The sequence below is a fragment of the Typopeltis vanoorti genome, chromosome 24 (genome assembly GCF_054136105.1).
Source record: "Typopeltis vanoorti isolate ZY-2024b chromosome 24, IOZ_Tvanoo_1.0, whole genome shotgun sequence".
In the NCBI taxonomy this organism is placed as follows: Eukaryota; Metazoa; Arthropoda; class Arachnida; order Uropygi; family Thelyphonidae; genus Typopeltis; species Typopeltis vanoorti.
This window is the reverse complement of record NC_143572.1, coordinates 9482696-9499517: the sequence shown is the minus strand read 5'-3', so window position 1 is coordinate 9499517 and position 16822 is coordinate 9482696. Positions and strand designations below refer to the sequence as shown.

Sequence of the window (16822 nt, the reverse complement as noted above, 5' to 3'; positions counted from 1 at the left end):
ATATATACAAAGCGAAGTTACGTTACAATCTACATAGTATGCTAAAGTCTCAATAATATGGTCAACCATTAAAACTACTGGACTGATCTCTGGTGGAAAAACATAAAAATAAATAAATATTACAGCTCTCTTTGCCCACATACTACATTCTGATTACTTTGTGTGGCAAAGTAATGTTTACCTACAAAAAGAAGGTACAATCGTGGGCTCACCACTATCTCCTCCAACTGCTAACTTTTGGGTGCGTTTGAGAAATGTGCCCTAGATTCCTTTACTTTAAAATGTACAGTTTGGCTTAGATATGTTGACGATATTTTCATTATATTGCCACATGTCACCAAACTTTAAACACCTTCCTCAGCCACCTGAACAAACACGAGTGCACACAATTTACTACTGAAATTGAAAATCAAAACACACTTCCTTTCCTGGATACACTAGTCACATGTCTTCCCTCAGGCAGTCTATCCTTCACTGTCTACCACAAGCCTACTCATACAGGCCAATATATATATGCTAACTCTTATCACCACCCTTCACATAAACCTGGAGTCATTAAGACTCTCAAAAACAGAGCTATAACAATTTGCTATTATAAACAAGCTCTTAAACAAGAATTACTAAAGCTGTATAACTGAGAGAAGACCTCCACATGGCCTTTAAAGGAATGCGGAGAACCGACCAGGGCTTCTGACCTAATGTCCAATCCTCACCTTCTCATGGTGCACCCTGTTGGGTATCTACTTGGATACTGAACGGACAAGGATGGGCTGGCAATTTGGGATTTAGCCGACTAAATTGTATTCTTATTGGTTAAACCAAAATAAACAATGATGGTACAACATGACAAAATTTCATGCCGGCTGGGGTGTCGCCCAGTTAAACAAGGCCCCCGTTGTTTTTGCCAGGGAACCAGGGCGAACAGCAAAAAGTCAGCTACTGGAACAAATCTGAAAATAAACCCCAACTCAACATCACCAGAGTTAAAGATCGGTACTATCAACGTAAGAAGCTTGAATGGCAAAGAAATGGAGCTAGCTGAGGAATTAGATAAGTACCAGATCGACATAATAGGGGTGACTGAAACAAAAAAGACCAAAACTGGTGAGATCTTTCTGAGCAATAAATACAAAATGTTATATTCTGGCAATGACAATTAAGGAAAAGATGGAGTAGCCATAGTATTCAACACAAAATACGAGGCTAATCTTCTTGAATGGCAGTCAGTCTCAAGTAGAGTAATGTGGGCAAATATGAGAATGGGGAACTGGACAATGAGACTTATTTGTGCCTATGGTCCCACAGAAGGTTCTACTAAGGTAGAAGTGGAGGAATTTTTGAGGCTTTAGAAAAAGCAACTGACACAAAAAAAAATGAAAAGTTGGTCCTTGTTGGGGATCTAAATAGCAGAGTAGGAAATGATTGTGAGACATACAAAAATATTTTGGGAAAATTTGGAGAAAAGAGCAAAGCTAATAATAATGGAAAATATCTGTTGGATTTCTGCTCAGGACATGGACTGGTTATAACTAACACCATGTTCCAACATAAAAATGTGCAAAAATTCACATGGAGAGAAGAGGCTAGGAATAAGAAAAGTCTCATTGACTATGTTATTGTTGATAGTGATGTTTTCTCCCTGGTGCAGGACACCAGAGTGTACAGAGGATTTGAAATTGGAAGTGATCACTATTTAGTCTTGAGCAGGTGAATTTCACATTGAAAAGAATAAAATGTAAGTAAGTTTTAAAGCGAATAAAAGTTGAGCAGCTCTCAGATGTGAACTGCAGACTAAAATACACAAAGATTATTGAAGAAAAAATGAAAGAGTTTGAGAACAGGAATCAAACCTTGGAGATTCAGTGGCAAACTCTGAAGAAAACACTGATTGATTCTGCCAGAGAGGCATGTGGTGATGTTGTCTGTAAGGATAAAAAAATCAGAACTCCCTGGTGGACACAGGAAGTTAAAGAGGCAGTGAAGGAAAAGAAGAAAGCATACCAAAAGTTCCTGTCAAATAAGTCAGCTTGTGCTCTTAGAGAATATAGAGACAAATGCAAGAATGCTAAACACTGTGTAAAACTAGCTAAACAAAAGTCATGGGAGGACTTTGGCAAGAATATAGAAAATAAATATCAAGAAGGTGGCAAAATATTCTGGAGGTTGTTGAAGAAGCTTAAGAATGGAGGAAAGAGTGCTGTAAAAGGAATTAGAGATGATAAAGGTGACATGAAAACAGGAGAAAAAGATATTCTTGAAGTATGGAGTAATTACTTTGAAAAACTGCTAAATGAAAGAAGCAGTGATGACAGCACTGTGGTAAAAAACACTGACCAGGCATGCAGTCAGGAATATATATCCATACTTGAAGTAGAAAAAGCCATCAAAGGCTTGAAATGTGGAAAGGAAGCAGGAGTAGATGATATTCGACCAGAAATGCTGAAGTATGGTGGTATAAGAGTCTTACAGTGGCTGCAATGCATAGTTCAGAAAGCCTGAACAGAGGGACGAATTCCCGATGATTGGAGTAGAGCTCTCATAGTACCCATATATAAAAAGGGAAATAAAACTGAATGTGAGAATTACAGAGGTATTTCCCTACTGAGTGTTCCTGGCAAGATCTATGCAAGTATACTTGAGAAACGGTTGAGAAGAATTGTGGAAGAAAAGCTTGGTGAAGAACAAGCTGGATTCAGGTCAAATAAAGGCTGTCAGGATCAGATCTTCACTTTACGACAAATAGTCGAGAAAGCATGGGAATATAACAAAGATCTGTATTTAAGTTTTGTCGATCTGGAAAAGGCATATGACAAGGTGCCAAGAGAAAAGCTATTCAATACGCTGCAGTTATATGGTGTCAATGGGGCATAATATCAAGCAATACTTAGTCTTTATTTGAGTTGTAAGTCAGCAGTTAGAATTGAAGGAAGTACAGGAAGATGGTTTAATGTTAAATCTGGTGTGAGACAAGGATGTACATTATCCCCTCTGTTATTCATTATCTATATGGATCACATTATGAAGGAAAGTGGTATTAAACATGATATCAAAATTGGAGATGTTAATGTCAGCTCTTTGCTTTATGTGGATGATGTTATACTTCTAAATAAATCTGCTACAAGTCTGCAAGATTCTCTGACTAAATTGAATAGCTGTTGTAATAGATATGGTATTAAGGTCAGCAATACAAAGACAAAGACAATGAAAATAGGCAGAATCATTGAAAATGTTAACTGTGTTGTGAATAGAGAACCTGTGGAACAAGTAAAACATTTCAGCTATTTAGGCACAATTTTTACTGAAGATGGTAAATTTAATATAGAAATAGACAACAGAATCAGCAAAGCTGGTATGGTGGGAAGTCAATTGAATAAATTCATATGGAATAAGAGAGAAATTAGTCTGAACACTAAATTTGCTGTATACAAGACAGTGTTCAAACCAGTTTTAACTTATGGATCTGAGAGCTGGGTCAGAAGTAAAACACTTGACCAAAGACTAGAGACCACAGATATGAGAGTCCTGAGAAAGATTATAGGCGTGAACAGATGGCATCAATGGCAATATCATAATAAAAACTAGGATATTAGGAAAGAACTTGACATTGTCAGCATCCAGGAATGCATTAGCAGAGCTAATCTCAGGTGGTATGGTCACTTAAACAGAATAGGCGAGGAAAGATTAGCAAAACAAGTGTTCTCTGCCAGGTTGGCAGCAAAACGACCCAGAGGAAGACCAAGATATAGGTGGATTGATACAGTACAAAGTGCCTTAGACAATAGAAATATAAGATCTGATAAGGTTGGAGTCTTGTCAAGTAACAGACTGATTTGGAGGAAAATTGTAGATAGGAAATTAATAACGATGTAATTTTTTTCATGTAGTACTATCATATCCTGTACACCCCTTGAGGGTACATGGCAGGAATTTGATGATGATGACATTTATAAATAATGGCAATAGCAAGAAGATCATCCTGTGTTTTATTTTATATCAAAAGTTCGGTTTCTTTTTGGACAGGTTCATAAAATTTTGTCAAAAAATAAATATAATATAGATTACAGTAAAACCATAGCTATCCTATACATTAAATGGTTATCATATAAAATAAATAGAATTCTACACCATTACAATCTTAATATTACTTTTAAACCACCTATAATCCTGATTTACACTTGCACGTGGACCCCCACTTCACCGTGCAGGCATTCAAAACCAAAAATCCCACAGAATAGGTTGGTCAATCCTTATTCCAAGAGTGTCCTTATGTTTCTAGATGGTGTGTTCACAGTGTTGATTTGTCTGTTCTGAGGGATGAAAAACCCTCTTCTTCTGTATGAGACCAGCTAACTTACCTTTAGTCAAAAGAGACGAGATAAAGGTTCCTCACATCATGGATGGGAATTAAACTCAGGTCTTTCCGACCAAAGGGCTTCGTCTAAATTTACTGAACTCCTCCAAGGATCCTCTCCCCCTTTCCTTAGCCCACCCTGGGGTAAACCGTATCCACTGCATCTGAAACTTTCCTTATATTGGTGAAATTGGATGCACAATTGCTATCCATAAAAAAAAGAACACAAATGACATATTAAAGTTAACAATTTTTGGTAAAGCAATAGCTGTTCTAGAAACAACAACTAACACGCATTCATCTCGTTCTTAACTTTACACCGAATTGATTGGAAAAGTACCTGTTTTCGTTGCATTGTGCAAAAACCTGGTACGAATGCAAATTTAAAGACACTAGTAAAATTTTGATTAATGATCCTAATCTTAATAATAATGGTAGCATAAAAATCCCAAGGATCTGGATGGCACACATTCATCCCACTCAAGTTCAAGTTTTTCAGCAAATTCTTACTTTAGGACTCTAAGTAATAATTTAAGTTCTTATTGGCCACTATCTATACTGTTTTGTTCTAATTTATGTGAGCAATTATGTGAAAGCATGTTACTTTCTAGCTTAATGATTTGTTACCAATTTGATAACAGAACTCTAGTTTTGATATAGTAAGGTTTTTTTTTTTTGGAGGTCATGCAGAAGTTTGATTGACCGATTGACGATGGCAGAAGAACGATTGACCAAATTATTGTGACTTTAGCATACCATGGAGATTGAAGTCACAGTAATTTGGTCAACAGTTAGAACTACTGGCCTGACCTCTGGTGGGGAAAAAACACCTCATTATATCAAAGCTAGAGTTCTGTTATTATCTATTTGGTTGCAAATCATTAAGAGAAAGCAACATGCTTTCACATAATTACTCACATAAATTAGAACAAAACAAAGCCTGTTTCTTTGTATATATGTGTTTACCCCAGATGATATCCTTGATATGAAGGTCAAAACATTGAGTGATTATTTTGGTTTATATTATACTGAAGTTTTACTATAATAGTAGTTATTTCCATAATTTTTTTAATAATGGATAAGTACTAGGTGTTACTGAAACAAAGAAGACAAACACAGGTGAGACCTTTCTAAGGAAGAAATACAAGATATTCAGGCAATAATGATCAGGGAAAATTAGTAGCCATAGTACTCAACACTAAATTATGAGGATAACCTTAAATGGCACGCAATATCAAGTAGAGTGATGTGGGCATGAGACTTATTTGTGCCTATGGTCCCACAGAAAGATTGGAAGAATTTTTTAAATCACCAGAGAAGACAGCTAACACAACAAAAAAGGAAAAGTTGGTCATTCTAGAAGATCTAAACAGCAGAGTAGAAAATGATTATCAGACATATAGAAATGTTTTGGAAAAATTTGCAAAAAACGAACAAAGCTAATAATAATAAGTACCTGCTGGTTTCTGTTCAGGACATTGGCACTATATTCCAACATAAAAATGTGCACAAATTCACCTAGAGAGAAGATGCAAAAAATATGAAGTCTCATTGACTATGTCATTGTTGATAGTGATTGATTTCCTCCCCCCCCCCCTTGGTTCAACGAAATAAGAGCATAGAGAAGATTTGAAATTGGAAGTGATCACCATTCGGTTTTGAGCAGGATAATGTTGAATTTTTTATTGAAAAGAAGAGTGTGTGTATGCACCGTGTGTGTGTGTGTGTAATAAAGTTTTAGAATGAATCAAACTTGAAAAGTTTTCAGAGGTGAAATGCCAACTCAAATACACAAACATTATTGAAGAAAAACTGAGAGTCTGAAAACAAGAACCAAATCTAGGAGATTCAGTGGCAAACCATAAAGAAAACATTATGGAAAGTACGAAAGCTTGTGCTCTTAGAGAATACAGAGAAAAATACAAGAAAGTGAAGCACTGTGTAAAACTGGCTAAACAAAATTCATAGGAACACTTTGGTAAGAGGGGAGTCTATTGAAAAAAGCTTATAAATGGAAAAAAAGACTATAGAGAATCAGAGATGATAGAGGTGACATGAAAACTGAAGATAAAGACATTCTAGATATCTTCTGGAGTAATTACTTTGAAATGCTGCTAAATGAAACAAGATGTGGCACATTTGTAAAAACACTCAAACAGGAATGCAATTGTTGGGAATACCTATCAATACTTGAAGTAGAAAAAGCCATCAAATATCTGAAATATGGTGAGGCAGCTTGAGTAGATGATATTCAACAAGAAATGCTCAAATATGAGAAGTATAAGAGTTTTATGGTGGCTACACTGCATAACTCAAAAGGTCTGATCAGAGCGTTACATTTCAGATGAATGTAGCAGAGCTCTCTCATAGTACTCATCTATTACAAAAAAAAAAAAACTAAATGTGAGAATTACACAGGAATTTCCCTATTGAGTGCTCCTGGTAAGAATTATGCAATCATACTTGAGAAAAGGCCAAGAAAAATTATAATGGGAAGCATGGAGAAGAACAAGTTGGGTTCAGGCCAAATAGAGGTTTTCAGGATCGGATTTTCACTTTAAGACAAACAGGTGAGAAATCATAGGAATATAACAAAGATCTGTATCTAACTTTTGTAGATCTGGGAAACGTGTTCAAAATGCTAGTTAGATGATGTAAACAAGAAATTATGTTGAGTGATACATAGTCCAAATTTGAGCTGTAAGTTAGCAGTTAGAATTAAAGTTAGCATAGATAGTATAGAAGATTGATGTTAAACCAGGTGTGAGATGAGACAAGGATGCACATTATTTCCACTATCTTTATTACTGAATCCCATTATGAAGAAGAGTAGTATTAGGTATTAAACCTGATATAAAAATTGGATATTTAATCTCAGCTCTTTACTTTATGCAGATGATGATGATGTATTTCTAAAATCCATTACAAGTCTGGAGGATTTCTTGACTAAACTGAATAACTGCTATAATTAATTTGGTATGAAAATCAGTAATAATACGACAATCAATGAAAATAGCTAGAAATATTCAAAACATCAACTGCATCCTGGATACAGAACCTATAGAACAAGTAAAACATTTTGGCTATTTGGGCACAATTTTTAGTGAAGATGGCAAATTAAATATGGAAATAGACAAACGAATTAGTAAGTTGAATGCATATCCTTTTTACAGTCCGGTGATTTTTTTTTTTCAAGTAAAAGTATGATCATATCAATCCCTGTTTATCCTGAACCCAGTTGTTATTCCCCAAGATGCTCTTGTACAATTTTTATTAGCCTCCTTTCAATGTATATTTGTATAAATCGCATATTTAGTTCTATTTCCCTTTTAACAGATGAATACTCTATCGAACTTGGAATTTGACTGTCTGATTGTCTTAAATTATGCACTATAATCAATAAAGTCTTTATACTTCCATATTTAAGCATTTTTGGATGAAGCATTTTCAAATTGTAATTTAACATTTCAGGGTTTCTTATGGCTTCTTATGTTATGCTTAGCGACAGCTTCATGTTGGAGGTTTAATGGAATATTATCAGCACTGAGAAAGGATTAAAACTAATTTCAATACTTCCAATATTTCGTATCAATATCAGGGATTACAAAAAGTTTTTTGTAATCCCTGAAGATGTCTCTGTGACTGATACGAAATATTGAAAGTATTAAAATTAGTTTTAATCCTTTCTCAGTGCTGATAATATTCTATTAAACTTCCAACATGAATTCTTCACAGCACTTAGGCCTCAACACACAGCTTAGTGACAGCACAACAGTAGAAACAATTAAACAATCTCAGTTAACAATTTTCCAAAAGAATTACTCTACACATCAAGAATATTCATAATGACAATTTTTGTCATCTTTATTATCTCTATCTTTTACAGTAATAATAATGTTAAGTACTAAGCATTTCAACAGTGAAGAATGTTTTGTCACTTTTGTTACAAATATCTGCTATATTCTTATTATAGTCTTCCTATGACTTTTGTTTAAGTACTTTTACCCAGAGCATAACTTATTACATTTTTCTCTGTATTTTATCATTGAACCTGCTGACTTACTTACAAGGAGATTTCAATATGCTTTCTTCTCTTTTAGGAGTGCCTCTTTTAACTTTTTGAGTCAACCAGTCAACTGTTGTTTTTTTTATTCTTGTGCACAGCTTCATAATATGCTTTACAGAATGATGCAATGAATATTTTCTTCAGATTCTGCCCCACAGTCTCCAAGGTCTTGTTCTAATTTTCAACTCTCACTTTCTCCAATAATATTTGTATAATTGAGTCTAGAGTTCACCTCCATAATTAGGAAGTACAACATTGACATCACTAGTGTTATTGAAACAAAGAAGACAAAAACAGATGAGATACTTCTAAACAACTACAAGATGTTATATTCAGACAACAATGATCAGAGAAAGAAATGAGCAGCTATAGTATTCAACATCAAACATGAAGATAATCATCCTGAATGCAGGTAATTTCAAGTAGGGATGTGATGGGCAAACATCAAAATGGGAAATCAGACAATGATATTGATTTATGTCAATAACCCTGCAGAAGGTAGCTGCCATGAATAAAAAGGAAAATGTGGTCCTTGGAGAATTAAACAGTATGGTAGGAAATGAATACCAGGCATATAGAAATTTGGGAAAATTTGGAGAGAAGACAAAGCTACTAATAATGGTAAGTACTTGTTGCATTTCTGTTCAGAACACAGTTTAGTTATCCCTAACACCATGTCCCAGCATAAAGATTGGCACAAATCTGTGGAGAGAAGACATCAGAAATAAGTTTCATTAACTATGCCTATTGATGGCAATATTGTTGTACTGATTCAGGACTCAACAGCAGATTTGAAACAGGAAGTGATAATTTAATTATGAGGATAAAAATGAATATTATAATGAAAAGAAGAATGTAAGATTTAATATTACATATTTTTTATATATATTTAACAAATGCAAAATACATAAGAAAAATATGTAATATTTAAAAATGTTTTAAAAAGTAGAGCAGCTTTTAGAGGAGAACTGTAGACTCAAGTAAAGAACTAATATTCAAGAAAAATAAAAGAGTTTCAAAACAATAATCAAATCTTGCAGATTTGGTGGCAGAATGTGAGAAAACGATGACTGATTCCGCCAAAGAGCCAAGCAGTGAAGATGTTTGCAAGTATCAGAACTTCATGGTAGAAATACCTAGTAAAGTAAATTAGCATTTGCCTTGAGAGAATACAGAGAAAAATGTTAGAGAAAGTAAAAGCAATGTATAAAAGTAGCTAAACTTTTGTTTAGCTACAAAATGCAGTAAAATGTTCTGGTGGTTATTGAAAAAAGTTAAGAAATAGAGGAAAGCATACTGTAAAAGGAATCAAAGTTAGCAAAGGTAACATAAAAGCTGAATATAAAGATATCTGAGATGTCTGAAGTAATTACTTTGAGAGTGTTAAATGAAATAGAAATATATCCATGTAAAAAAATATCCAAAGAGTGCTATCAGAAGTACATTGCAATACCTAAGGTTGAAAAGCTATCAAAAATGTGAAATGTCAAAATGCAGCGGAGAAGATATCACTTTTTTTAATTTTTTTATAATATCATTCCTCTTCTCATGTTTACTGTCTGCAATCCATACTCTCAATCCTTTATAACTCTTCTTTACATGCCTCTCCACAATTCCTTTAACTCCTTGAAAGCCAGGAAGCTAAATCAGTGAACAGAACACAAGGTGTGATAGTGCCAAGACCTGCAAAGAAGCAAAATAACTGCCTTATCTGTACATGTCAATGTTGGTTTCAGAATTACAAATATCCTCTAAGTTCTTTTTGCATTTTTAAAAATTTATGAAGACGATTACCATGTTATAATAATACTCAGTATGTGCAATCTTTTCTATATGACCTCTGAACTTCAACTTCTTATCCACTATAATTACAAGACTCTAGCCTCATCAGTTTCTTCAAGCATAATCTTACAAATGCCATTGGAAATCTCATCATGCCAAAGTGCATAAATTTATACTTACTAACTAGACTTGACAGTCATTATTATTTTCCCTGCCTACAAAATATTTGTATGTACTCCATATCACTAGCATCATTGACTGCCCTGCCATCTTTACATCAGTGAACAGCTGATTATCTCCTATCAGGTCTTTCCCAATGTCATTATTGTACTGAATGAAGAACCGTGGTCCAAAGATTGATCCTTTGGGTACAATACTGGTCACCTTAAATCTGGTGGATTCAATAAGAATCTCTTTATAGTTTGTAGGACTGGAAAAGATGTATGATAGGTGCCAAGAAAAAAAAAAAAAAGGTGTTCCAAACACTAAAATTATATGGTGTAACTGGACATTACAGTAAAAAATGTATTTAAGTAGTAAGTCAGTAGTTAGAATTGTAGGAAGTAAAAGATGATTTGATATAAAATCAGGTGTAAGACAAGGATGCCCAATATCACCACAATTATTCATCATCTATATCAGTGTTTCTCAAAGTGGGGCGTATGCCCCATAGGGGAGCAATTAGAAAATGATGTTGCATTCATCACCTCATCACTGATATACTCAAAACACTCACCATTGTCGGCGAGGGGGTGGGGACATCAAAATCTTTGAAGCATTGAGGTGGGGCACGATCCAAAAAATGCTGGGAAATACTGATCTATATGGATCATACTATGAAGGCATTAAATCTGATATACTGTATATGTCGGCATATAGGACAACCGCCGTATAAGATGAGGCCTAAATTTTAGGCTATTTTTAGGTTTTAGGCTATTTTTAGGTTTTAAGCTTATGTCGGTTGTATAAGACGACTCCCCAATTTCTTCTTTCTTGTATTAATGCAACGTTAGGTATTGTTATTATATCCGTTATTTTTATATCGATGCATCTCAGTTTTTTTTTTTTTTTTTTTGCATGGCATAGATTTAGTATTTACACGAATTACCCTAATTAAAAGTGATTAGCCCCAATTTTAATTAATTATTCATTTTGCATTTTTTTAAATTTTAGGATTATTAAAATTATCATTTAAAATCATGGAACCAGCAACAAAACGAAGAAAGTATGAAGCTCGATTTAGAATAAGGGTAATTGAAATGGCAAAGCAAACTAATAACTGTGCTACTGCAAGAAGAGAAGATGGTAAGAAAAGGAAGAAAGACGATATTATAAAAAAATTGCCAAAGAAAAAAAAAATGTGCGATGAGAAAGGGGATCACCTGATGGCCGCAACTGGAAAATCACATTGCAGAATGGTTATTTGAACAAAGGCAGAATGGTTATCTTGTTACAAGAAATATGATTAGAGTATATGCACTAAAATTGTCAAGATTGAATCCGGATGAAAGTATAGAATTTCAAGCTACTTCAGGATGGTGTAATCCTTTTAGGAACAGACAAAATCTGGTAATACGACAAAAAACAAAATTGTTCAAAAACTACCAGCAGATCTTGACCACAAACTTGCCAGTTTCCATAAATTTATTATTCAGTTGAGACAAGAACATAAATTTCTATTCTCAAATATTGGAAAATATGGATGAAACTCCTATGAGCTTTGACATGATAAGCAATAAAATAGTGGAGTCTAAGGGTAGTAAGAGTGTGCTAGTTCGAAGTACAGGTCATGAAAAAAAACAAGGTTTACAGTCGTGTAGTCATGTTGATGGAACCAAGTTAAAACCAATGATCATCTTCAAACATAAAACTAAACCTAAGATAAAATTTCCTTAAGGTGTTTTTGTACATTTTCACGAAAAACGATGGATGGGTGAAAATGGTGTGAAATTATGGATAAATAATGTGTGGAACATGCAACCAAGCAGTATAATGAAGAAACACAGTTTATTAGTATGGGATATGTTTTGTAGTCATTTAACTGAGAATACTAAAATTCTATTAAAAAATAATACAAAAATTGCTGTTATACCAGGTGGTTTAACTTCTATATTGCAACCACTAGATGTCTGCTTGAACAAACCATTTAAAGATCACATGCGAGAAGAGTGGAATAATTGAATATTGACTGGTGAAAAATCATTTATAAATGGTGGATCTATGCGCACTGCATCACTTGATGTTGTTCAATTTTATGATGGAAGCATGGAATAAAGTAAAAGTAGAGACTGTAATAAAATCATTTAAAAAGTGTGGTATCTCTAATCTTATGGATGGTATGGAAGATGATCTGTTGTGGGACAATGATGACGACGAAAACAAAATCAATTCACCGGATTCGAACTGGGATCCATGTGACGATCATTTAAACAATGAATCTGAAGAACTATTTTCAACAGATGATGAAGAAAATTAACATGAAATTGAGGTTAATAATTATTATTTGTTTTTCAAGACTTACATCTATTATAATATTTTAAATAAATTTATGTAACAAAAAATTAATCCGATTGGTTTATAAACACTGCCTATTTTCTTATATAATGATGTATTGTAACTACCTAAATATTTATCCAAGAAATTAAGTTTCCCTTTTTATACTCGCCGTATAAGATGATCCATGATTTCGAGGGGTTTTCTGTAGTATTTGAGAGTCGTCTTATATGCCGACATATACAGTAATTAGAGATGTTGATCTCGGATCTCTACTTTCTGCAGATGATGTTATAATCTTAGATAAATCCAGTACAGGTCTGCATGATTTTTAGCTAAACTGAACAGTGACAAACTCAGCAATAAAAAAGACAAAAACTATGAAAATAGGCAGGCACATTAAATACCATTTGAATCCTGAAATGAGAATGTATAGACAAGCAAACCATTTCAACTATTTAGGCACAATTTTAATTAAGATGGCAAATTGAATATGGAAATAGATAATAGAATAAGCAAAGTTAGTATAAGTAGCAGTAAAACAAATTTATATGGAATAATAAAGAAATAAGTCAAAAAATAAATAAACTAGCTGTATACCAAGACAGTGCTCAAACCAATTTTAACATACTGATCTGAGGGCTGAGTTAGAAGTAAAACAATTGATCAAACACCAGAGACAACAGATATGAGAGTTCTGAAAAAAATTAAGGAGGTTGATAGATGGCATTAGTGACAGATTCATATGAAAAAGATAGATATTAGGAAGGAATCTGATGCTAGTATTCAGCAATGTGTAAGAAGAACTATTCTCAGGCAGTATGGCTACTTAAACACAATGGGAGGGGATAGGTTTAGCAAAAGAGGTATGTGCTTGATGTCAGGATGGTAGGAAGTCCTTAGAAGTCCAAACTATAAGATCTGATAATATTAGAAAGCCTCACATGTAACAGACTAAAGTGAAGCAACACTGTTGATAGGAAGTAATAATGTAAACAGTTTTTGATTAGTACTATCATTATCCCACACATCCCTAAAGAGTACACAACAGGAATTTGACGAGTTCAACTCTGAAATTTACTCAATGTGATTCTTTGTTAAAACTTTGGTGTATATTAATATGATATTCATTTTATTAATAGTAACATTATATTAATATGATATTCATTGTGGTTGGAGTCTTGACAGAAAACAGATTGATCTGGAGGAAAATTGTTGATAGAAAGTTAGTAATGATGTAAGTTTTTCATGTAGTACTATCATAATATCCTGTACACCCCTTGAGGGTACATGTCAAGAATTTGATGATGATGATATGATATTCATTTTTACCTTGCTCAAAACTAACTGGTAATCACTTCCTATTTCAAATCTCCTGTATACTCTTGTATCCTGAGCCACAAACACACACGCGTTTATAGTTTTTTTTTTTGAGGATGGGTTGTCACGCTACTCTAATAAAAGTACTGAAAATTACTAAAGCATATATAATATCTTTTTGTTTCTATTGTTAGGAAACAAAATAAATTTTCTTTGATACACTGCAATAAGATGATTTTCATTTTTAATTCACAAAATGAATATTATTCTTGTGTAGGTTTTTGTGGAGAGGGGACATGATATGAATGTCCTCTTATTGTACTGAAAGTTGACAAGGGAAACTCAACAGGAGTGTTATATCCAGTATAATACATAGAAAAATTCAAAGAGTGCCTTGATTCAAGCTTTGATTCCAAGAATATATGGGGTCCCTAAGGCACATGAACAAGACTTACCATTAAGACCTATTGTTAATACAAGTTACTCTCCAACTTCACTGCTATGCAAATATCTAACAAATCCTAAACCTCCCCCCCTCCCACACAGGCAACATCCTCTCTTAAATACAACACACTTCATAAAAAAGCATAAAAGACATTACAAGAGATACTACTGATATACTTGCAAGCCTGGATACAGTGACTCTATTCACCAAAGTACCAAGAACAGAAATCACACAACTATTACAAGACTTCTTCCCACCAGACGTAGTTGATTTCTTTAAACATTGCATCAATAGCACTTTTTTTTTTTTTTTAGATTCCAAGAGGAATATTTTGAACAGAAAGGACTAGCAATGGGCTCATACCTCTCCCCCTTGTTAGCAAATCTATTCAAGGAGTAGTCTAGGTAAAAAAAAAAAAAAAAAAAAAAAAAAAAAAAAAAAAAAAACTGAGTATCAAGGAATACAACCTAAGTTTTGGAAGAGATATGTTGACAATATTTTTTTTCATCACCTGGCCCAGCTGTATTATCCAATTAGAAGATTTCTTTTATGTATCTCAAGAATCCTCATCCTCAAATTAAGTTTCCTGTTGAATTATAGGCAAATAGGTCTTCGGCATTTTTAGGTACACTTATTGAGGTATCCAAACAGAATACACTCAATTTCTCAGTCTACAGAAAGCTAACAAACACCAGAAATAATCTACATGCATCCCATTACCACCCAAAAATAGGCATCATTTGTTCCCTATGCAACAGGGTTTACAGAAATTCCACTCATATTGATAAAAGGAACACAGAGTTACAATATAAAAAAAAAAAAATCAGCTAACGCCTTTTTATTCCCGTATATACGGGAGTAGGCGAGGCCATTTAGCCCTATCTAACTTTTTGGAGACTGAGTGGGCAGTTCAATCTCCACTGGTACCCAATTAGAGACAGATGGCCCAAGGCTATCACTAATTAAGCGGTACGCAGTGAAGAGAGACGGCTCAAATGTGCCGCCATCTCGTGGTCTCTAACCCTAACACAATATATTTAATGTCTGAAATAATGTGGGTTCTACGGTCAATTTTCTTGAGTTTACAGGACGAAAAACCCGAGTTTCCGGGAGGAAAAACCTGCTTGCCCGTGCCAGAGATCGACTAACTCGGGAACCGGTCGAAAAAAGGCTTAGAAAAATTTCCTCTAGTCGCCGACTAGACTCGAAACCAAGACTTCCTTCGTGCGGCCTAGTGCGGTGGTGTGCAAACGCCACATCCACTGAGCTACACAGGCTCTCAGATATTGTAACTCAGAGTTACAATATCTGAGTCAATTCTACCAAAGAATGATTACAATAGAACATTAATAAAAAAAAATCTTACATTAACCTCCAGAACAATCAGATGAACAGGATACCAAGACTTTAGAGGAGAACTGATTCTTACACACACACACACACACACACAAGCACATGTGTGCGCACAATGTCACAGATAAAGTAGCAAGGATAATTCATCAACAAAGTATAAAGGTTGCCTTCTACCCAATCAACAAGATCTCTAATAATGTGTTAACCTCTTAAACACCTCCCATCCACCAATGAAAAAAAAAAACCAGATGTTTACAAGATCAGTTGTATCTGTGGGTTAGTGTACTTAAGCAGCCAGACAGGTATGCAGATCAGAACACTTTAAGGACATTCAGAACAAAAGAAAACACAAATCATGACTGGCAGCACATAAAACTACAATAAAACAAGCATTATGGCAACAAACAAACAGAATGCTTCACACAGATTACAGATTTTCTCAAAGGCATTCAAAGAATCAGCTGAAATGATGAAGCACCCTCCACTTACATGAAACTCTCTGAACAGTGCTTGGAGCGTTTTAACATGATTTACTACGATTATGATTTACTATGATTTACTACGATTTATTACATACCAGAATCCATACACCAGTCAAAACAGTGGATAGAAGCCGGTTGTTCAGCGCCAAAGAAGACAAAGTTGGTTCCATCAGCAGGAAAGGTCATGGCATCGGTGTTTTGGGATGCTAAAGGCATTTTGTTTATTAATTATCTTGAAAAGAGTAAAAACCATAACCGGGAATATTATTCCAATCTTTTAACTAGACTAGATGAAAAACATTTGTGAGAAAAGACCTGGTTTGCAGAAGAAAAATCATCTTTCATCAGGACAATGCACCTGCCCACAAAGGTGTTTTGGTAATGGGATAATTAAGGGATCCGCACTATGAATTGTTGGAACATCCACCCTATTCCCCACATTTGGCTGCCTCTGACTTCTATCTCTTCCCAAAACTAAAACTGTTCCTCACTGATCAGCATTTTTCTTTGAATCAAGAGATGATTGCAGC

At 34.4% G+C, this 16822-nt stretch overlaps 1 protein-coding gene across 2 annotated transcripts in view; it reads right to left on the bottom strand.

Annotated features, from left to right (window-relative positions):
- The window catches only part of Usp32 (Ubiquitin specific protease 32), an 808142-nt gene that overhangs the window by 581198 nt on the left and 210122 nt on the right, over positions 1-16822 (bottom strand). The gene's annotated exons all lie outside the window — the stretch shown is intronic.